Source organism: Tenebrio molitor, chromosome 1 (genome assembly GCF_963966145.1).
Source record: "Tenebrio molitor chromosome 1, icTenMoli1.1, whole genome shotgun sequence".
Lineage (NCBI taxonomy): Eukaryota > Metazoa > Arthropoda > Insecta > Coleoptera > Tenebrionidae > Tenebrio > Tenebrio molitor.
The window spans coordinates 29,367,922-29,392,427 of NC_091046.1; the positions used below are offsets into that span (position 1 = coordinate 29,367,922).

At 32.2% G+C, this 24,506-nt stretch overlaps 2 long non-coding RNA genes across 2 annotated transcripts in view; both read right to left on the reverse strand.

Annotated features, from left to right (window-relative positions):
* LOC138122666 (uncharacterized) overlaps positions 1-24,506 on the reverse strand; it is a 326,257-nt gene that overhangs the window by 49,537 nt on the left and 252,214 nt on the right. The gene's annotated exons all lie outside the window — the stretch shown is intronic.
* LOC138122454 (uncharacterized) lies at positions 3,808-4,276 on the reverse strand. The gene is made up of 2 exons (XR_011156509.1): positions 4,152-4,276; positions 3,808-4,086 (listed from the first exon to the last, which is right to left on the reverse strand). It is a non-coding gene; the product is annotated as an uncharacterized lncRNA (long non-coding RNA).

The window sequence follows — 24,506 nt, forward strand, 5'->3', positions numbered from 1 at the left end:
ATTTTGGCACATGATTACTTAAATATACCAACATAATTACTTTGCCCGCTTCAAACTATTAATTATAAATTATTAGAAAATCTGGAATCTTATTATCAGTATGTATCAACAAATTATGTATTCTGAAAATGTATTATACTGGAATTGAATCATTTTAGCAAACAAGAAAATTTGCCAAAAGAATACTGTTGTTGAGATTACATATTTTTAAGACTTAAAGAACGTATTTTTTAAATAATTATACGGTTGGCTTCAAAAAAAAAACGGGAACTGTCAGAAAAAGTTCTGTCAGATTTTATTAAATTTTTATAGTTTGAAACGGCTTTTTAGAATTTAGGTTAAAAAAACTGCGCTTATGTGTCAGAAATACTACTGTCAAACAGACACAAATTGACATAAATTGACAAATTAAATTTCCAATTCAGATTAGGTCCAAATTTCATTTCCCGTTTTTTTGAAGCCAACTGTAGCTAACTATAATATTCTAATTAATTATATACAGGTGACCCAAAGATAAGTATTCACCCAGACTCTCTTGAAAACTACAGATTTATGTGAAAAACGCCGAAGGGGCCACATAATAGTGACAAATTCAGGAACGCAACTTCATCCTCTTGGCCAGGGAAACCACCCTCTTATTCATTCATTTAGGTATAGGGAATAGGAGTCGAGTAATATGATTTTAAAGCATTTTAAATTTTCTTGCTAACATTTTTGGGTTTCACTTCGTATTAGTAGAAAAGTTGCACTCAAATGCATTTTAAATATTTTGCAGGATCGGAAACAAAGAATTAAGAATTCGAATTCAATTAATAGCTATTTATGCAACGAGTTTCTGTGTAAATTGGGCTTTTCTAATTGCCCGAGGAACAAGATTAAAACACGAGCGTAGCGAGGGTTTTAAGGCCTCGAGGGCAATTAGAAAAGCCCAATTTACTCAGAAACGAATTGCATGCAAAATTTTATTGTTTGAAACGACGTCCCTGAAGCTTCCAAATCTTTTAAAAATGGTTTCGCATTTGCTTTTGACAGTTTTGACAAAGTTTTCAAGACCTGTTAGAAATGTGACGTTGAATGCGTTGTCTAGCTAGGGCAACGGTTCGTTATCTGCTCATTTTGCTTTAGGGCAGTTAAGAGGCAGTTTACAAACGAGAAAAATGAGAATTTATGACAGTTGAAAACAATAAACATTCTTATGTATATCTTTACAGTGAAATTGCAAATGTTTTTATTTATCGTTGTAAAATTTAACACACGGGTGGATTGATTTTAAGGGAAAAAGTGGCTTTTATCTGTAATATTTTCAAACGCGAACAGTGTCACATCATAAAGTTTCATCGATCTATTAATAAATTAACAACGGAATGTGGTACTTACAACAATACTTATCTTGTTTGGTTCAGTATTTTCTTTTCTTTACATAAAATAAGTGACCTAGACCTAGCTTGGAAAATTAAAAACTGTTATAGCAAATTCATTGCTTACTTAAAGCTTGAGCTGGCCAGACTGCTTTGAAATGCCATACAAATGTCAATGCCACAATAATATACTGCATGCGCTACAAATTCTACATGAATGTTTCCACTTGGTTGATGATTTAATTTTCTGCCGTCTTCAGAGCCTTTTTGCCTTTAGTGCCCTTACAACAGACAACATATTAAAGCGGAAACTTATTTTTGTTAATATTATTATTTACCTTCTTAGTAATTCATTATTGGTGTAAAATTCAAATTTGTTGACAAAGAAATACTTATTTAATGCCATAGAAATAAGTTGTCAGCGTCAATTATGTGTCTATTTTTTCATAAAAGTTCGTGAATATAACTCGCATTGGGAATAAGAGAGGTTTACGAACTCAAGCACACTAAAATAAAATGCAATTCATTTGCTTATCTGCAATGCGATGTCCTAATGAAAGTTTACCTACAATAAAGTATAAGTAACGTGTGTCTGACTCCACTAAAGCATCCAATAAAGAGAGAAGGTGACAATTTAAGGAACACTGGCTGGAAATAAAGGTACCCGAATTGTTTCTAAACGTTCGTCATGAAAATATGAGATAAAAGATGGTGAAAATATAGATTAAAACTGCAAAATTTCAGTAATTTTTTTTGTAGTGACTTTCTCCCACCTAGTCCGACGCCTATGTTCTAACTGACACTGATAACTTATTTTTATTATGACATGACTTCTGTTTTCGCTACCAAATCTAGATTTTACTCTAATTAGTTACTAATAAAAATTAATAATTTATGTTGTTGATTTTTGGCAAAAATCCTCGCATATTACCAAATCCAATGCAAAATTTCTATGGCCTCCCATTATGCATAAACAACGTGAATGCATTTTAGGTCAATTTCTATTATTCTAAATTGTCATCCAACAGCATAGACTACAATTTTCTATGTCATCCAGTGGTGCCGAAAGTGGGGGAAACGCAAACCTTTAAATATAAATATGTAGTGACCAAAAGTTTTATAGTGAAATAGAAAAATGATTAGGTATATGTAATACCTATTTTACTTCTGTTTTCAAAATAACAGTCAGTCTTTTACTACACTTAATTATAATATGATGTAACAATTCTATAGTAATAAATAATATACTTATATCGCGCGTTCAAATGAAATCCTGGGCTGAGTAAGCGTTGGAAAAATTAAACCGTTTAGAACAGTGTAACGTTTGAATTTCCCGCCGTTTGACACGAATGACCTTTGTTTATGTTTAATCGGGACATAATTGAACATGTTTGTTTTCAGCAAAACGTGCCCTTAGATATTTGCTTCGAGAATAGGAATCGTTAAGTTATTCTATTTTCAATGTAAAACATTGCAGAGAAAGAAGAAAACAACATACTCCAATTAATCTACGCTTTAAAAAACCACAACAATTGAAGGTTTCCAACGCCTTCCCAGCCCAGCATTTCATTTGAACGCGCATTATATTTAACATGAAAAATGCATCATCATATGAATTACATTGCGTCAGGTCAAGGTATAATAAAAATAAAACCAAAGCAATTATTTTTTGTTTGTCTGAATATTTGCGAAGTCGTTATTAATTATTTCAACTTTAATTGTATTGTTTACAGGTTTTTTTATAAGCATCCTCTGGAAATACTGGTCTTTTTTAATACCATTCAGTAAATATCTAACAGAGAATAACATTTTTTTAATATGCTAATCTTTGAACTAGTAGAAACCGGATTAGTCTCGCTGTTTCCTTTTTTGTTAGTGATCGAAAACTATTTAGGCGACCAGCATTAAGTTTGCAAGTTAATACAAAAAAGTTGATTTACAAAAAAGAATCTTATTACTACAGAATACCTGTAATAAAACCAATTCGCCTTACTTCATTAAACAATCTTTATCACGTATACTTACCTTCAGTAGCCTGTTAATTACTTTATTTTTAAAAAAGAAGTGTATCTGTAAGAGGTAATAAGGCAGCTTTAACACGCAACACCAATTGCATTTAGGTAGTCAAAACAGGAAGTTTAAATTGAACAAGATGAACGAGTCGAAAAGTATATAGGAATGCCTATATAATTTATTCAAAAATGGATTGATTAAGCGTTATAATTATTATAGGCAGCAACTACGTGATACTGGATCTTTATGTCAAATTGCTGGAAATACCTAATTAACTTTTTCATGTATTTCAGATCTCCGAAAATTTGCTATACAATAATAGAGTTTTCTTAAGCTGAGGTACTTAGGTCATTGTTTTACTTCGTTCGGTAATAAGCGGAATGTGTATTATGCAGCTAAATCTAATAAAATTCTTCAATTTTTTTTACGAAACAGATGGGTAGTAAGATTTTATTTCTTGTTTTTGTCTCAATATTTATATTTGGTCTTACAAGACTTGCAGGAATAAGAAGACTAATAGATTTCTATGAAGCTTGTAGAAAATTACACTACTTAATCAATTACAAGTTGACTATCAATCAATCTTAGCTTCCATCGACGGACTGCATCGCTGGACCGACCGTGACTTCATATCTCAACTTTGGATCATGATGAAATGCTCGACAACACGAATAGCTGTACATCATGAAGGACTGATTATCTCTGCGTTTGCTCCCTGTTAACTCACCAAAGTTGTTATTAATCAGTTGCTGTAAAAATTTTACCGTATCATTAATATACCTGTTCCAAATTTGACTTCACCCACGACGTATATGCTGTCAAAAAGGCAATCTAGGCCTAAAGTACCTACTAGATTTTCTTACTTCGGTTCACTTAATAATATTATAATGGAGAAATAATAGGCCAATTTAGATGTTTCAAAAACTTGCATATGTGCATTTCAGAAGCGATACCCTAAGCATTACATGCTGAAAAAGTATAGAATCTGTCGTTTCTCGGACACCAGCTGAGCTTTTTATCTTTGGGTTACTTTTATTTAAAATTAACATAAATACGAACAGTATTTATAAAAAGTCTTTTCTATAAAACATACTACGTGACAAAGAAAGGTAAACACCCAGTATTTATAGTTTTATTTCAATAAGTTTTTGGGGGCAAATGTGTTTTGGGTCAGATAAGAAATGATTAAATTTGCAGCCCTATCTATGCAGTATTCTGCCTTTTGTGCTGCTGGTTCAGTTATTGCAAGTGTAAGGAAATTTTGTTTACATTGAAAATTTTGACTTTTGAATTTTAGAAAACTTGTTGGAAAAATGTCTTTGTAAGGCGAGAAATGCCGCGAGTGCGTACACTTGGTCAGATTCCTCAGCTTAGTGACTTTGAAAGAGGGCGGATTTTAGAAATTGCCAGAAGAATTGGCAGATCTGTAGGCATGGAATCCAGAAGGCCGTGAACACAGGGCTAGGGGCACTGGACGTCGTAGGATGACAACAAGAGAATCAAGATCAATAAAAGGGTGTTTACCTTTCTTTGTCACGTAGTATATGTATATTAATGCTGTTTTCCTAAGTAAATAAGGTGTATTCATAAAGTTAAACAGTTGACAGTTGAAGTGACGATTGAAAGATTACATTTTTCACAATTTTTAACATATTTGTATTTGGTCTTGAAACAGTTGACAAACATAGATGTAATAAATATTTTGGAATATCAATGACTTACAATCGGATGTAAAGTAGAACTGGAAGGCTCATCAGTATGGTCTTCGCTTAATTTTGGAACATATGGAATATGTACATAGGTACATTTGAAACACTTGAATTCAGGAGTTTAGCAAACATTTTTCGTTAGAGGGTAGGAGCATAATATACCGGGTGACTGACAGAAAACCGTTGATGATCTTGCTCATATTTTAACCGATTTGAACAATTTTGAAAACACTTCAATACCGACTAAATTAATTTTTTTTTTGGGTCCATTTTTTGACAGATGAACACCAACTTGTTTTTTTTTCAAATGGCATTGTCACGCATTGTACATTTTTTTATTCGATATTTATTTTTATTTATTTTTAATATAAAAATGCAAAGAACTATACATTAAACAAAAGTCAAGAAATTAAGGAGTAAAAAATTTAAAACTCAAGTGACCAAAGTAAACAAAAGAAAAAATTATTTTTAAATGACTAAGTGAACTCTGGATATTTGTCAAAATAATTTGATTTTTTGATAATAAACTCCAAGAATTTTTAACGTTTCATCATTACAATGGATAATAAAGAATGCGTAGACGTGACACAAAATATTTTGAATGCGGGAATAGTAGTGCAAGAGTTTTGCGACTCTAGAAACCGTGAAACCGTTTTCTTGATCGGGTATTGCCAAGTGCCGACAAATTTCAAACACTGGTTCAGAATTTAAGAAATATTGGGTGATTCAAGAAATCTAGAAAGAAGATTTGGAATAAAATATTTTGGTTCATGTTGAAGAAAACCCAAACACGTCTACCCGAGAAATTGCTCATCATCTCAACAAACAGTTTAACATATTCTCAAGAAACATACATTTTCTCGCTACATACCACGAAAGGTACACTTGCTTTCAAAACTTTCGCGTACACATTCAAAATCAAGTAACAACGATTTTGCAAAATTTAAGCAGTGTGAACGGGTAATTTTGAAATTAGGGTAAAGATAACATTGACACCAATTAAAAAAAAATATGATTGGTCTTCTACTCACGGTCCCTTCTTTTGGACCTCTCCTCTTCTAATTTGGAAAGCATCAAAACTTTGTCTTGCTCTGTCAGTCGAGGCATTCTGACTTTTCAAAAGTTTAAATGTCAGAGTTGATTAATTACATCCCTGATTTAATACAGCGAAAAATAGGTGTACGTGAAAGTTTTGAAAGCAAGTGTACATGCTCTTTTTGGAAATGACCCTAGGCATGGGATTGAATTTTGTATTTATAATTTTTCTTATTTTCATTTTGAGTTAGGTAAGAGAAGATCATATTTTTTACCGTCGCATGCTTTGATCAGATGAACACAATTTCGGCAAAAATGGTGCACTTAATTAATTAAAACAACTATCACCTCTGGAGCCGAGGAAATAATCATTTTGTTGCGGAAAAAAATCTAAAGACGATTTGTATTAACGTGTGGTGTGGCATTTTTGGAAATGCACTAGTGGGTCTATTGGTTTTTTATTGATAGCAGTCTAATCTTAATCAAGCAAAATATCATGCACTTATTATACGAACGAAATGAGCAACTTGAGTGTTGAACAGAATCGTGTTTCATTAGGATGCATTTTTAAATAATCATTTTTGTGATCGATAAATGGGTACTTACGGACCTATTCGATGGCCCGCTAGATCCTCAGATTTGAATCCTTAGAATTTCTTTTTATGGATGTTACATTCGAACAATGTCATTTCTAGAAGGTGTCGATTGGAGGTAATTTAGATTGGATTTTTATTTGGTGATAAATTTGATTACTTGTTTTTTCGTTTTTCATTTTTGTACGGAAATTCAGAAGAAAATAAGAAAAGTAAAAATCAATAAAAAAAAATATACGATTTGAAAAAAATTTCAAACATCGACCAAATTTGGATTCACAAACAATGAATAGTGGGTGCACTACTAATTGTAACTGTAAGTGTAATGTACGGCGAGAGGCAGTTTTCTTCGTTATTATTAAAATTTTGTCAAAAAATTTAATTTCTAAACAGACTATTTTTGTATTGTAAACCAAAAATGTTATGTACTTTAGAATAAATCAACTATTTTATATTTCTAAAGAAGTCTTGCTTTTTCCAGGCTCGCAGTGACCATACGTTGGTAGTTGTTGTTTAAAAAGAAAAATGTGTGACTGATTAACCACAAATAAGAAATCACATAAAATGATACGTTTACATGTTTATAAATCGAGAAAAAAATTAAGTCTCTTAAATTTACTCTATGCACCAATTAATTGTAAGTATCTATAGAAGCCTCTGTTAGCTTACATTTTTTTTATTGATGTAACTACAGTCAGCAATATTCCAAGGTCACCCATGAATGGACTATGACTAAACTTAACCGTCGACGTGTTGCCAAATAAATATCAAAGCAAGGTATGGTAAGGAAAAGCTGAATGAGTAGCAGTGTCTCGAATCATTTTGGCTGAGAATAAAAAAACTGCAAGTTGTGATGTGGTGAAATTGGTTCCATGTTTTGTATTGTTGGGACTTTAACTGTTTTATCGGTCCACCAGTTTGTGAAAAAAATTCAGGATAATTAATTTTTAAATTACTTCTATCATTAAGCATTTTCGAATTGCCTATTTGTTGAAAATTAACAACACTGTCAGAATTTGAGAATTTTCTCCTGTGTGAACGGATTTTGATAAATCTCACAACTTGTCAAAACGAAACTTGAAGCTAATTTTAAAGATTTTAAGCGATTTGGAGCCTTTAGGGGGCTCGTCGAACAAAAAAATTTATTCAACTCGTTCGTGTGTAAACTGGACCTTTTTTGGCACTCGTATGGACTCTGGCTCACTCATGCCAAAAAAAAGCCCAATTTACACATGAACTCGTTAAATAAACTATGTACAGTTGCGGCCGTTGAAAACTCAGACACTTTGACAACGCCAAACTTTTAGCTTTGTAAATGGTATTGAAAGTGACGTTTCTCAAAATGTCACTCAAACATTATCCACATTAATTTCTCTCGCAATGGCTCTTATATTCACACCGTCCCCCAGTCAAACACATTTTTGCAAATCAGATAATTGCGGCATTTCAAAAGTTACGCGCGATTCTGACATAATATGTCAAATACTGACACTGACTTTATAACCCTTGATGAAAATCCTGTTTACGCTAATCAAATTTCGGAATTTATACAGAGTGTTTAAATCTTTCCTGTCTGAGATTTCAACGGCCGCAACTGTACTATTATTATTTGTGTTCCACAACTGTGTTAAAAATTGAATCTCTGTTCTTAAAACATCTTAAAACACACAATATGCAGTCTTCATGCTACTGTGTTTAGGTTAGAGACTACTTTTTAATTGTTTATTTTATATTACAATTTTGATTAAATGCAATAAATGAATAAATTGTTTCATCCAAAAACATATTTCTATAAGCTAATAACATACGAGCTTTTACCTGATATTTATAGGTACATAAACTTTTAGTTTTTCGGAACGAACTGATAGGTTAACAAATTTTTCCCAAAGAAACAACAATTTCTAGTGATTTTTATTTTGCTGCGCTTTACGCTTCCGTGCAATGACGTCATAACAATTTCTGAAAACAACACTCAACTTTTCTTTGCAGATTGCGACAATTTATGCTCATGTACCATCTAAAAACTGATAGTTCCTGACATATCGATTTTTAAAAGCAATATTTACTGCTGCGATAAAGATATTTGATTATTCTTCTTCATTTATTCGCAAAAATTATTTTGCAACATCATTGTCTGATTAATATTGTGGTAATTATTTGTAATTTATTCCTGTAATCCTTAAATTGCTATTTAAACTCTTGGTCTTTAATATCGTATGTACAAAATTGCCAAATGTTAGTGGGCTGCGCCTCTCTTTTGAACTTTAACAGCTTCCACAGTTTCTAGAAGTCTTTCAGTTGATTTTTCTTTATTTACACTTTTAGCCTGAACAAATCTGTCCAGCAAAGACCATCCTTGGTTTATAAAATTGAGATACTCGTAGATATATTGTAAGTTGATTAAGTTCACTCATCCTTGTTGAATGATCCATTTTAATAATAATCCTGTTTCAGGAAAGTGAAAAAGTATTTATGTTTAGTTGGGCAAAATATTTACTAGCCGCTATAGTAAACTAATGTTCTTTACCTGAATTTTACCTTAATTAATATCGACGAATTGAGAAAGAGATTTCATAGATATACTTAGGTAAAGATACCTCAATCAAAAATACACTGCCCCGCAAAATTAACGCATAATTTCAAAACTCGTGTTTTTGAGCCAAATTTATGTCCAGTTACAACATTTCGAACTGTAAAGTATTAAAGAAGTAGATTTATAAAAATAAACACTACAATAATCAGAACACAACAAAGAAATCAAGAAAAGAAAAAAATAAAAAAATCCAAATTCGGAGAAAACAAAGAAATTTAACATTTAATAGTGCGTGTTGGCACACCGTGCCTTTATTACAGCTGCACAACATTGTCTCATGCTTAAAATGAGGTTTTGTATAACTCTTTGCTTAATTTCTTCTCAAACTTGAGTTAGACCCAAAGACAGCTGATGAAGAGTTGTTGGTGGATTTGGTAACCTTCTAACTCTTTTATCTGTAGGATCCCACAATTACTCGATGAGGTTTAGGTCTGAACTCCTTGCTGGCCATTGCATTTGCCCTATTTCGACCTCACGGAAATAATGCTGCACTATTCCCGCAACGTGCGGTCGACCATTATCATGCATAAAAAATAAAGTCATCCCAATAAATGGTCGGAATGGGACAATATGAGGTTCCAGAATATTGGTAATGTACGTCGCCGCATTTCGGTTTCCTCTTTCTAGCACCACCAACTCTGTGCGAGCGTCGAAAGTGACACCTGCTCAAACCATAACGGAACCTATTCCAAAATTGACTTTCGGGATAATGTTACATTGAGCATATCGCTCTCCTGAGCATCGGTTCACCTGGACACGTCTGTCACTTTGATCCAGGCAAAATCTGGACTCGTCAGAGAACATTACTAACCTCCATTGATCCAATTCCCAATCAACGTGATTTTGGGCAAACAGCAATCGTACTCTTCGGCGAGCCGCTGCCAACTGTGGGCCCCTTGCTGGTATCCTGGGCCTTAAATCGTCTTCAGCTAGTCTTCTTCTAACAGTATTTGCACTAATTTGGAATCTATATCTTCCTAAAGTCATAACTTGCAAAGCTGGAGCAGTCAGAGTCCTGTATCTCAACGACTCTAAAAGCAGAAAACGATCCCGTTGAGCTGTTGTTGTTCGTCTGCGTCCTTGTCCAGGTCTTCTAGAGTATTCTCCTGTCTCGTGGAAACGACGCAAAACTCTAGATACCGTTGATTGGTGCAGATCAAGACCATTTGCAATATCTTGTTGATTAATACCGTCTTCGGCTAGTACAACAATTTGTGCACATCGTTCGGCTGTTGTATGTCAACTTAAACGTTCGTAGGGATTCATTTTCGAAATTTATGACTGAAGGAACCAAAACTTCTGACTAACCGTCTCTCAAATCCACAATCAAAATGCTTTACGAAATTGACCAATAACATTAATATAAACTTTTCATAATAAACAACTTTAGAAGTTATCAACATGGCGATTTTTGCTACTAAACAAAAGAAATACGATAAAATAAGAGATTCAGCATAAGGAAATCGCAGAAGAAGTAAAATACAAAAAACTACGGTTCATTTTTACTTTATGCGATAATTTTGCGGCGCAGTGTAGTAGTAAGTGTGAGCATATTTATTAGTAAGGAAGTTTATCTCTTTTAGGCTTTCCAATCTTTGACCAAGGCTTCAAAAACACTGTCGAAAAAACTATAATGACAGTTGAAAATCTTTTTTATTATACCTGAATCATAATCCCTGTTTTTGACACTAAAATGCGTGCGCTAAAGCTTTAAAGTAGCTTAGGTAACAATAAATTCCCCTATATTTTGAACAATGGTAAATAGACATTTATACACAATTTATAATACCAACGAAACAACAACAATTGACTTATTTCTATATCAACGATTAATGATACAGATTACTTCGGAAAAGGTATTTCAATTTCCTTTTTTTGTTATAATTTCCAGATTGTAGTGCAGGTATAATAAAAAAAATAGCGTATGATACACGTTTATAAGGGACTTTAAAGCACTTGCGACGTTAAACTCTTAAACTCGTCGCGCGTGCTTTAAAGGCTTTCTTATAAACTAGTATCATAATATACTATTAAATAAAGCTGAATTTCTTAGCAGACACGTGGCTTGTACTTTAATCAAGAACAGTCTTTTCATACCAAAATTTAATTTTTTATTAAGAACAACACCATTTTCGAAATTTTCTAATTATGTTAATTCAATTGATTCTTCTTTAAAGTCTTCTTTAGAAAGAATACTTAATTTACGTTTAACTGATTTACAATGGTGTCAGTCCACTTTACCGATTAGATTTGGTGGACTGGGAATTCGCCGCATTTCCTATATTTGTCTCCTTGCTTTCCTCTCTTCAGTTCATGGTGTTAAAAAGCTTGTTTCTCAGTTACTAAATTCAGTGGATAATGAGCTTATTATTCACCATTATGATGAAGCTTTAACGGTCTGGGATGTAGAAAATGAGAACGAAAGACCAACAATTCCACAATTTCAGAAGAATTGGGATAATACGAGTATCAATATCAAACGAATAATTGCCAATGACTTAATCTTTAATTCATCTAGGGACTTGGCTCGTTTTAAGGCTTTGCAATGCAGAGAATCAGGATCTTGGTTAAATGCAATACCTTCTCCTAATATTGGTACTCTTTTAGATAACATTTCCTTCCAAGTTTGTATTGGTTTAAGCTTGGGTTGTAATCTTTGTACACCTCATATTTGCAAATGCAATGCGAAAGTTGACGAAATTGGCATTCACGGTCTAAGTTGTTCCAAAAGCAGTAGTAGATTTTCAAGACACACTGAAATTTATTGTATTATCAACCGGTCTTTGACTTCTATTCTTGTTAATTCAACTTTAGAACCAAACGGACTATCTCGGGATGACGAAAAACGCCCAGATGGGATGACTTTAATACCGTGGATTAAAGGTCAACCTTTGGTTTGGGACGTTACTGTTGTAGATACACTTGCAGACAGTTACGTATTGAAAACAGTCTCAGGTTTTGCCGCTGAAATGGCTTCGCAAACATAGCAAATATAGTTCCATTGTTTCGTCAAACTACATATTTAAAGGTTTAGCCTTTGAAACCTTAGGCCCTTGGTGCAAAGAAACCATCGATTTCATTAATGTCATCGGAAACCGACTTATCGCGGAATCAGGCGATTCAAAATCAAAGAAATTCATTTTTGAGAGGATTTCCCTTGCCATTCGCTTTATTAGTATATTTATATAGGGCCGACTTCACCAACGCCAGTTAACGTTAACTATAGGTTAAAATGCTTCGTTACTTTAGTTACCTATTATTGTAACAATGTGTACGTCTATTTTAATCTGTAGTTAAATTTAACTCACGTTGGTGAAACCGGCCCTAAGTAATTCTTTTCAATCACAAATAGATATTTATATATAGTGTTGCCGAATTTCAAATTGTTTCTGGCAATTTTAGTCGTCTATTTAGTTGAAAATATTATACTTATGTTAAAAAGATTAGACACTTTAAGCTCCAAATGAGGATGAAAGACACCGAGTACTAGATACAATGTACTATTACGATCATAAAATTTTGGACATCAAACTTCTGTCACATTAAAAAAATTACTTTAAATCATGCTTTATTGAAACTGTCACATGAAAGATGAAATTGTTGTCAATTTGACACCGGTTTAAAATATAATTTTTTTAATATTCGAGTACATTTAGGTATTTGTTTTATATTTTTTATTAATTAAAACCTTGTTCTGTTCAATTTGTCTGATTTTTACAACTTTTTGAATATTTTCTCGGTAAATCTGACATTCACATTTTCAAAATTGACACAATCAAAATTGAGGTTATTAATACATAAGGGTCGTTTTAGAATATATGACAGCACCATGACATTAGTGTCCAAAATTTTTTGATCGGAATAGTACTATTGTTTTATGTGGACAGTTGTGTAACATGCATATTTAATTGGTGGCGACGGCGACGCTTTTATACCTACCTACTATTTAATATTTTCTTTAGAATACCCAAATCTAAACACTGATGATATTGTAATTTTTTAAATTAATTATTATCAATATGGTTGGACGTATATGTATATCAAAATTTTTATTTAAAATAAACATGCATAATAAGAGTTAAGTAAAACTATACGTTTTTACTAGTCTATCAGATTGAAGGGAACGGACTGAACAGAAGGGAACGGAGAATTAAAAACATATTAACATAAAAATAAACTATAGGTGGCGTTAATGAAATTTGCTTGTAGAGGTTTTTGTTGTTTCATTAAAGTGCTCTGGGCGTAGAAACTGAATAAATTTTAAAATACTGCTTTGTTATCAGGAAAACTCTGCAGTACACTAAAAAACGCTTTTGTTATGTGCACCTGTATGTTTGAACTTATGAAAAAATATACCTGTACTCGACTGGATGCAAAAAAAATAAAATAAAAGAATATAAATCGGAAAAATATACTTTTCCTTCCAAATTATAAACCACAGACTCATTCTAATTTTTGATTAGAAACAAATTAAAAAAAGAATATTTGTTAATTATTGTTATAATAAAATTTGCTAGCTGTTTGATTGATAAATAACTTGTTTGAAAATTTTTATTTCTTATTTTATGTTTCTGGGATGAAATATATCGCGCGTGCAAATGAAATCCTGGGCTGAGTAGGTGTTGGAAAAATTAAACCGTTTAGAACAGTGTAAAGTTCGAATTTTCCGCCGTTTCACACGAATGACATTTGTTTATGTTTAATCAGAACATTGTTGAACATGTTTGTTTTCAGCAAAGGGTGCTTCGAAAATAGGAATCGTTAAGTTATTCTATTTTTGTTGTTAAACATTGCAAAGAAAGAAAAAAAAGAAAGTTTTTGGCTCTAAATTTTAAGTTAGCTGTCAACATGCTCCAATTAATTTACGCTTTAAAAAAGTATAACAATTGACAGTTTCCAACGCCTTCCCAGTCCAGGATTTCATTTGAATTCGACATCTTAGTTGTTTTGCTTATGATTTTCTTCAATTTTTCTATTGGGTAATTCAAAATGATTGTGGATAAGTATGCCAACTATGTACGAAATTTGTGTGGGTAGCGTATACAGTGAGTTTTTTTTAAGACTGGCCATAGGGTTTTACATGCTAATTTTTCAACCCCCTGTTAACTTTTGTCCTCATGAAAATATTCAACCCAGTTTTGTAGTAAAGTTGTGGGATATGATAATGCATTGAAACAATTTCAATTTAATAACCAGAAGCAAGGAATAAGTTAGCAAAAAGACATTTTTTTGAATTCCGTTTGCCCCAATTTTAAATTTTCAGTAGGCTAAAATTTCACCTGACATTTGTAATTTTGATAATGTGATTGCTTAACTGCCTCTCTAGGCCATTTTTCACATTTCATTTAATTTTTATTGAAGTAAAGAACCTTGTTATAACATAAATAATGATTCCATCGTTATTAAATGTAAAATATTAATATTCACACTATTTTTTGCAAATAACATTTTATTTGTAAATTGTCTATTACAACCATTTACAGCGCTAGGTTTTGTAATTTTCACAAAAATAAATGTTAACAGGGGGTTGAAAAATTAGCATGTAAAACCCTATGGCCAGTCTTAAAAAAACGCACTGTATATTTCTTAAGCGTGCATTTGATTTTTTTACCATTGCATATTGATTTGACAATTTTCAAAATTGCGCCAGTATGAACTGTCAAAGAAATGTCAACTCTATCCTTCCTACAGAGTTGCCACATAATTTTTCGTACATAGTTGCCATACTTATCCACAATCATTTTGAATCAGCCAATATATTCTAATTAGTACTCGTACTTAGAATCCAGTCGATTAGTGAAGGGACATTAGGTGGAGATGCGCAGCAACGCTGTTTCGTTCGACGGTTCTGTGGTTCGACCAGGTCCATTTATTTGTAAATAAGAGTGGTTGCTATTGGTTGGATATTTAGACCGCGCAAATTACCACCGCCAAATGTCCCTTCACTAATCGATTGGATTCTACTTTTCATCTTACTACAGCCTTTATTAAAAACTTGTGATTAATGGACTCACATAACCTCTGTTTTTCTATTTGGTATCACAATATACTACAGAACGGTAAAAATCAAATATATTCGAATTCCACAGTACTCTTGATATACATAGGTATGTTCTTTTGTAGACAATTTGTATTATGTATACGTATGTAAGTATGAATATCTTATTTTATCTACACGACAAATTTTGGAATAGAACCTGACAAGAGTTAGTAAATACCTAAACATCGTTCTTTGTATTTGACAATGTGAACATTTCTTGATCAACCAATTCATAAAACAACAAGTACAGGGTTATTATAAATGATTGTAGTGGAAGCAGGCCAAGCCCATGTTATGATATTTTTGTCGCTTTTATGTGAACTGTCAATTTTTGTCGCTGTCACTGTCATTTTTTAGGTGAGAATTTTATTTTTTTTTTAAATTAACGATTGAATCCAAAAATATTGAGTATATTTATATAACAGTTTTTTCTTAAAATGACTTCCCGAACACGATGTCAAAGTTTTACACCTATTATAAATCACCCTGTATACGAGTTGTAAGAAACAAAAATTAATTTGAATAGATTAGTCTCTTTCGCACAATCGTGTTGTTACTAGCTACTTACCATTGTTGCTGACACAATTTGTAAGTGTAATGCGGTAAGTAACTGATGACATTACTGACATTAAGGGGCAGTTTATAGAAAGACAATTAAATATTTAATTAGAATTAAATTTGAATGCGCGATTAACCCGTGAATCCGAAACTTCGATTGGTTCAATCTGATCACATGTTCGCATTTGATTACGATTAACTTAATTTCGCTTCTGTAAACTGGCCCCTAAGCAAATATAATAATAATAATAATATGAAATACAAAAATGTGGTTTTCCTTACTTACTGTTGAACTAGTTGTTGAACTACTTTACTCCTTCAATTCATTTTCTGTATTTCTCTGTATTCATTTAAAAACTGGACTAGACGGCTGTTAGATTATTATTAATGTCCTTAGGGCCGGTTGCACCGACGTGAGTTAAATTTAACCACAAATTAAAATATGCGAAAACATTGTTATAACAATAGGTAACTAAAGTAACGAAGCATTTTAAAACCTACAGTTAACTTTAACTGACGTTGGTGGAACCGGCCGGCCGGCGGCCCTTAGAATATTAAGGTAATATCATTTATGCTTAATTTTGATAAATTAAAATAGTGCTAGTAAAAGTATCAATTATTTTCTGGTGTAATACTTTTACTCGGAAAGTTAGGATATGTATAACATTATATATTAGTTTGTGTATATAATTACTAATTTCATGCTTTTACCGTAACATACATACCGTCGTTGTCTATAGAAGGGGATTTCGCATTAAAAAGTTAAATTAAAAATAATTCAAACTTTGTTCAAAAATTGTTTATAATTTAAGTAAAATTACCTTTTACCTAAAAATGGAAAATGCAAATATTTTATTAATAATTTTTTTAAAACCCTGCCTTAAAAGTGACGAAAATTTGATGCCTGTAATTTAGTAAATCGACAACGTTTGGTGATACCGCACAGGAAACAACGTTCTTATTTAGTATTTATAATTTTAGATGTCTGTACCAGCATCCGGTGAGAAGACAAAGACATTATTTTCTACTCAACGTGGGTTGTTCGCAGCAACTGTTTTTACCTTTCTTACCTAAATAATGTGAAATGTGCAGAATTTACTTCTGAATCCTTTTTGTGCCATGCTTTTTAAAGCTCTTTGTCTACTATGTATTTCGATTTTCTAAATTGCATCATTTATGATATATTTTTTAAGATATGAACCGTTGGAAAGAATATAAGATTTTCCCGGAGGGCTTTCTTTATAATCTGAATTGCGAGGAAATGGCGTATCATAGTTAATAACAGCATGCATTATTGAACATTAGTACCGTTAATCCCATTTCATGTAGTGCATACAAGCATATAAATTCAATAAAACAGAGAAACAAGTGTTGATTGTCGGCCTTCACAACGGTTAAATGAACACACTTGAACTTGCATGAATATAGTTATTATTGTTTGTTTTCCAAATGAATGCTCGTTAGCTCTTATGATTCATTTATGTTTACATGAATTCTTTCACAGTGTTTGAAATGAAACCAAAAAACCGGTACCTACGCAGGTACCAGAGATCTCATCTGTCATTAGACCCACAAATTTCGTCCAGACACATTAAACGTTTCTGAACTGTTAGAACAAATATAATTGAATAAGTTATTCTGTTTTTGTTTTAAGAAAATAAAATAAAATGTCAGTACTTTTAATCTCATCTATAAAATTTTTACCAAAGACCTTTGACATCAAAAAGTGAGTTTAAACTTCATCACACACTAAATACTTTTGTAAGTAAAATAATTTGTAAAAACATTTCGTCTTGTTATGTTTTTAATGTTCTGTTACTGTATTTCTAAAATTTCTCCTTCTTGTATCAATTTATTAAAAATCAAAGTAAATGTTATGCTCTCAATACCTATATGTACGAGTATATCGTGTGTGTCAAAAAGGAGGGACAGGCGTTTTAGTACCATAGCATAGCATAACATAGACCCCGATTTTGTACCAAAAACTATTCTGCAGCTTTCAGTTAAAAGAATAACTCTCAGAGAGTGAAAATGAAAATGGCACCAACGCAATAGGTAACTAAAAATACCGTATGTAGTTGTCATGGTTACATTTTTTTTTCTTAATCGTTGATCAAAACGCCTAATAATATTCATACTAGGGTGCTTTTCGTTAGGAAAACGCATGGTGTATGTCCTTGCAGTTAAATGCAGCTTTATTTTCTGCGGCACCAAGATACAGTGGCGGCCATTAATTTGGAAATACCAAGATTTTTCTATTGTAAATTGTTTGTCACAATGTTACTGACATATCAATTTCGGTTGCGGCAGTCTGTTGAATGCGCTCAACGATGACATGAGTGACATGAGTTCATGACATAACGCTTACACTATCAAATATTAGAAATATCCAGTAAACTAAATTAGGCCGGTGTTTCCAATTTAATGGCCGCCACTGTACATACTCGTATTACAATATTCATTTGCGGTGAAACTCATTTTGAAAACAATTTGAAAACTGTCACAATTTAATTGACATTTGTTTATAGGGGAGTTTTTTTTCTATTGCTATGATATGTTAGCAATGTTGCTGTGTTTGAAAACTACTCCCCCACACTAAATTTCATCATCATTATACACTGCCCGCCAAAATTATCGCATAAACTAAAAATGAACCGTAGTTTTTTATATTTTACTTCTTCTGCGGTTTCCTAATGCTAAATTTCTTGTTTTATCGTATTTCTTTTGTTTAGTAGCAAAAACCACTATGTTGAGAACGTCTAACGTTGTTTATTATGAAAAGTCTATATTAGTGTTATTTGTCAATTTCGTAAAGCATTTTAATTGTGGATTTGAAAGACGATTAGTAAAAAGTGTTGGTTCCTTCAGTCATAAATTTTGAAGATGAAGTCCTACGAACGTTTAAGTTGGCATACAACAGCCGAACAATGTGCACAAATTGTTGTACTAGCCGAAGACGGTATTAATCAACAAAATATTGGAAATCGTCTTGGTCTGCACCAGTCAACGGTACCTAGAGTTTTGCGTCGTTTCCACGAGATAAAAGAGTTAAAAGGTTACCAAATCTACCAACAACACTTCATCAGCTGTCTTTGGCTTTAACTCAAGTTTAGGAAGAAATTAAGCAAAGGGTTATACAAAACCTCATTTTAAGCATGAGACAATGTTGTGCAGCTGGAATAAAAGCACGAGGTGGCAACACGCAGTATTAAATGTCCAAGTTCTTTGTTTTTTCCGAATTTGAATTTTTTCATTTTTTTTGTTTTCTTCATTTTTTTGTTGTGTTCGGATTATTGTAGTGTATTATTTTTATAAATCTAGTCTTTTAATACTTTACAGTCCGAAATGTTGTAACTGGAAATATATTTTGGCTCAAAAACACGTGTTTTCACTTTATGCGATAATTTTGGCGGGCAGTGTATTTAACAATGACGAAGAAACGGAATTCAAACGTATGAAAGAAATTTTTGGATATCTGTTGAGGGCACCTGTGAAAGTTGCCTCATATAGTCCAGTTTTTACCCTTTTGCGATGACGTCATTATCTAGTAATTTTACGTATGTTTGAGCTAGGATCAGAAACAAATTTGAATCATAAATAACTATAAATATGTCAAATTTGTTGACAATTGCTTCGAAAGGTTATTTTTGTAATCAATGTAATAAGTGAGAGAAATTAAATATTGTCAAATTGACAGGAGCATAAAATAACCTCAAAGTGACCATCAATAAATAAACGTGTCTTTTTTTTTGTTTTTTTTTTCTGTTTCTGTCGTTTCAATAAAGAGAAAGCGAGGAAGGAAATCGTGACGTCACCTCAAAAGGGTAAAAATTGGACTATACAATTATGTCCCACATCAATAACAGCATTAGTTAGTTTTACAGGTAGTTTAGTTGTAACTTCCAAAACCTCTTACGCGTTAACGAAAGGCCAAAAGCAAACAAAAATAATTTCTTCATGTTCCATGATTAGCCTAAATTGTGTACCACTGTACCTTCTTTGGTCCTTTTGACACACCCGATATAATATACCTACACTATAATTGTTGTTATAACTATAACGATAATGAAAATAAAGGCAAATTTAATTTTCTAGATATTAATTATAAACTTGGCAAAAATGAATAGGGGATTTTTCTTTTTTTTTATAACTACATATGTAGGATACAATTCAAAATTTGTAATGAAATGTGTTAGAAAAATATAACGGGTGACTATTAAAATTTTCACTTGGAGTTGGCTCTGAACGAGTTTTTATTTTTTCTGTTACTTTAGACACACGCAAGAACGAACGACAAATGTCAGTCAGTATAATTGAAATATAACCAAATTAAGAGAAAAAACATTTATTGAAATGTCAAACTTGTCCATGCCTAAGGTGCAACGGAAAACAAAGAATGATCCATAGCCAACCGTAAGTGAAAATTTTAATAGTCACCCGTTACATACACACATTAAATGTAATGTTTCAAGTACCTGTAACATTTTAAATTTATCTAGTATTTAAGAATACGAGGGAGGATTGGGGCAATTATTTTGCTTTCCAAAAAAAATTGTGGAATTACCTATTCATTTTTGCCTAGTGTATTTGGTGGATGCGCCGGATTAAACGTTAGTAAATAATTAGAATATTTACAGTAATGTTTAATTTTATATTATTTTAGTATTTAGGTACAGTATATTCGGCGATAATATAACTGGTGTTATGATTATCATCGGTGATAGCACGAGTTCAATGTTGAACAGGTTTTAACGAGTGGTATCACCGTTGATTAATCATAACACGTGTTATATTTGGTGAGAGAATATAATGAACGCTAACAGAAAATTAATTTTTTTAAATGTCATTTTTTTTAACGATCTATCAGTTTGACAGTAAATAATTACAGTTACAGGATACTCAATACAACATTTTTTTGGAGTTTTCTTCTTAATTAACTTTCGAATCTCTTCCTCGCTAGCATCTCTCCATGGATGGTGATCTACTGGGCTACTGGTTGAAACGTTTTCTGGTTAACAGCACTATTTTCTGACTTCGATGCGTTCATTGAAACTTTCTGTTACTTTGACAGTAGCCAATTTTATTCATTAAAAACAAGTGACAGTCAACATGCGGTGATAAAATTAAAATCGATTTGATAGCCTCTTCTACGTCTTTGTTTCTGTATTTTAACCAATGAAATTAATCAAAAATGTACCATGTGACACGTGAATTATATTCTCAGGCTTATGCACCTTTAGCGGTAAGTATAGTATATTTTGGCTCGGTCCACACTTATATAAATATCACTGCTATGGTTCTGCGCCGGATGAAGGTAATTAAGGAAGACTTTCCTTACCACCATTTCTCTTTATATAACGCTGTCACCAAATGGTAATATGTTTTATCTCTTCCTGTAGGTACTATTCCCGTCTTCAGGTGAGTGAAGTACGGGATTATTATTACATATACATATGTACATGTATATTCGATAGCTTTAATTACTTAGTACTTTTTTTTTGTTTTGTACTCTTACTGTTAACTGTATGTGTTAACTTCGAGTTTTAGTTTAGTCTTTGACTATTATTTATTAAAAAGTGATTTTTGTTAATATGTAATAAATAACTAATAAACATTTTAAGCAACAACCAGTGGAATACATAATTCTCCAGTATTAAATAAAATCAAGCAAAATTAAGGTATTACGTAAATAAAATTTTAGCAAAAAAATAATAATTTTTGTAGCCCCACTTTAATTTCAACATATTTGGGCAGGTTTCTTTAAAAATAAGTTATACTACGGTATATTAATATACAGGGTTTAAGTATCTTATATGCCTGTGTTAATTTTAACACGTAGCAGACCGTGTTAAATTTATATTTGAATGTTTTACGAAAAAATATCAAATTGATTTAAAATTTCTGGGTCTAATTTATATGTATTAATATTATGTTATTAAGTAATTATTAAGTACACATAAATGTTATATTTTTTATAAAAAACAGATTGTATTAAACTGGTAAAAATTAAGACAGCGAATTGCAAAACAAAATTTTCTCGGAAGAAAAGACAGTTATATAGCACTTTTAATAGTATGTCTCCATTCAACCATTAAATACAGTCGTCGCCGGGCGGCCACCAAAGTGAATTCAATTAACTGAATATTTCAGTGAGAACCATGATACAGCAACGGCACAGTGAGGGTTTTGTCCGAAAGTTTCACTTCTATAAAAATGTTTTCTTTTCTGATTAGTTTTCAAAATTTTATTAATAAAATAAATAATTGCGAATAAATACAACAGACATCTACACATAGATTTCGTATATCTATAGATTATTTCAGCATTTCTCATGGAAGACTAAGCATAACAGTTGTCACAGTGAAGACACGATGACTTCCGTTTTATACCGAACACCTACGCTATTTACTGATCATTCCACAATTCAGTAATCAAGCGCAACAAATAAATTTCTTTTTCTGTCAATTTTTGTCATTAATTCTTGGTAATCTTATTAACAACTTCACGCACTTGGTTTTATAGGTTGTATATTAGTTGTTCTCAACATTTTTACTTGGAAGGTGTTTACTGTACCATTTATTTATTAAAAGTTAGCAGTAAATTGTACCCGGAATCCCTTCGAGTATAAACTGTTGCCGAGTAGCAATTTCTTCCTGAATAAAATAGTTTTTGGCTAATAATTCATGTGTAAATGCGATAAATACTGCGCTTCGCTATTCGTCGTGTTGGTGACAGGAAGCATTAAAATGGAATTGGGAGAATGTCAAAATGCATCGAGGAATGCAAGGATGATAAAAGTGTTTACTGGGAATATCGAACCGACGTAAAAGAAGGGATGCATCATTCCCCATTCCGGTGTAACAGGACTAAGAAGCCTCGGGGGGCGAGACAGCCACATTCATCATCATCACGGCTTGGTTCAGACAGCGATTCCCTCCCCTCGAAAAGATCCGCGACGCGATAACAACAAACGGTGCTTCGTCGGTTCGTTCGTCTTCAGATAATGCAAGTTTACCGCCACCCGCTGCACGTTGCATTGAACATCTTTCAGGTCGCACGAGGCCAACGAAAAATTAATGAGTCTTATGCAAGTTTCATAACGACCATGTCTGCCAAACAATTGATTTTTGCTAGAAGGTGCCATGGCGTGGATGCAAGTACGAGTAAGCGTCATCCGATTCTTTAAAAAAGAATTCACGTCACGCCACGTATTCACTTGTCGATTTTAAATTTATAAAACACATCTATTAATTAGTTAATTAGTTACTTATGTATGTACAGTTAATGTCAAAATTATAGAGTACAGTACACCTGAAAAATCAAGTCGATTTATTACAGTTTTTTCACATGTAAAGATGCCTTTTTGAAATTTGAACGTCATATTTTTTATAAAGGTTAGATAAGTTTGACAACATAAAACGTCGCAGATATTTTAGAACACCATAATATTGTTTGTTTTATCCTTTGCACGGTGCACGCGATGTTATAATACTGGGCTACCCTCCGGATCGACCACCCTTCTTCTAATTTGGAAAGAATGAGCACTTTCGAATTTTCTCTTGTGTAAACGGATTTTGATAAATGTCACAACGTATTAAAACGAAACGTGAAGCTAATTTTAAAGATTTTAAGCGATTTGGAAACTTTAAGGAGCTCGTCGAACAAAAAAACATTATATTCAACTCATTCATGTGTAAATTGGGCTCTTTATGATATGAGTGGGCCAGTTTAAAACACGAGTGAAACGAGCATTTTAAAGGCCCACGAGTGCCATAAAGAGCCCAATTTACACATGAACTCGTTAGATAATATACTATTCTTTCATGATGAGAAAACATATCTACATAAATGCAAACGTCTTAATTAACGTAATATTAATGTGATTGTTATTATACAGTGTGGAAATTACTTATGGAATAAATTCAGTAATTTCAAAACTAATGACATTTGTCGAAAACGCGGAACCAGGTCAATTTTTGTTTTTCATAATGTCTATTTTAAGTTGGTTCACTTCTTCATGACATCATCCATTTTTGAGCTATGACGTCATCACCCATTTTTTTAAATAGCAATTCCCACTTTTTTCTTCTCTTTCTGATAGACCTTCCTACTACTTAAACGATGAATGAAAAAAATGCTACCTTACATATACATTTTTTTGAGAAAATGACAAATTTTACTTCAAAAATTTAATTTAATTTTTAATGAACTTAATTTTTTTTATACTGGGTGCCCCAAAATTCTTAGCACTACGTTGTTAACTAGTCATTAAAATATCAGGTAAAAATGTTTAAAAAAATCAACCTTCTTTTTGTAGAAGATATGGACCTATTCGTTACACTAAATGTGGCAACATTTAAAAATATTCAATGTATCCTAATAGTCTGCAAATATTTCATCTTTGTTGTATCCATAGAAATAAGAAAGAAAAATCAAAGCCATGTTGTCATACGTTATTTGAGGTAAAACCAACGTAAAATCACTTGTTGGAAATACATACTGGAAATAATGAAGTAAATAATTGCAAACCTGATCACAATCCCTCAGAATTATTATGCCACTGGCTAGTAAAAGACAAATAGTAAAACTCTTTCTTAATATGTAAAA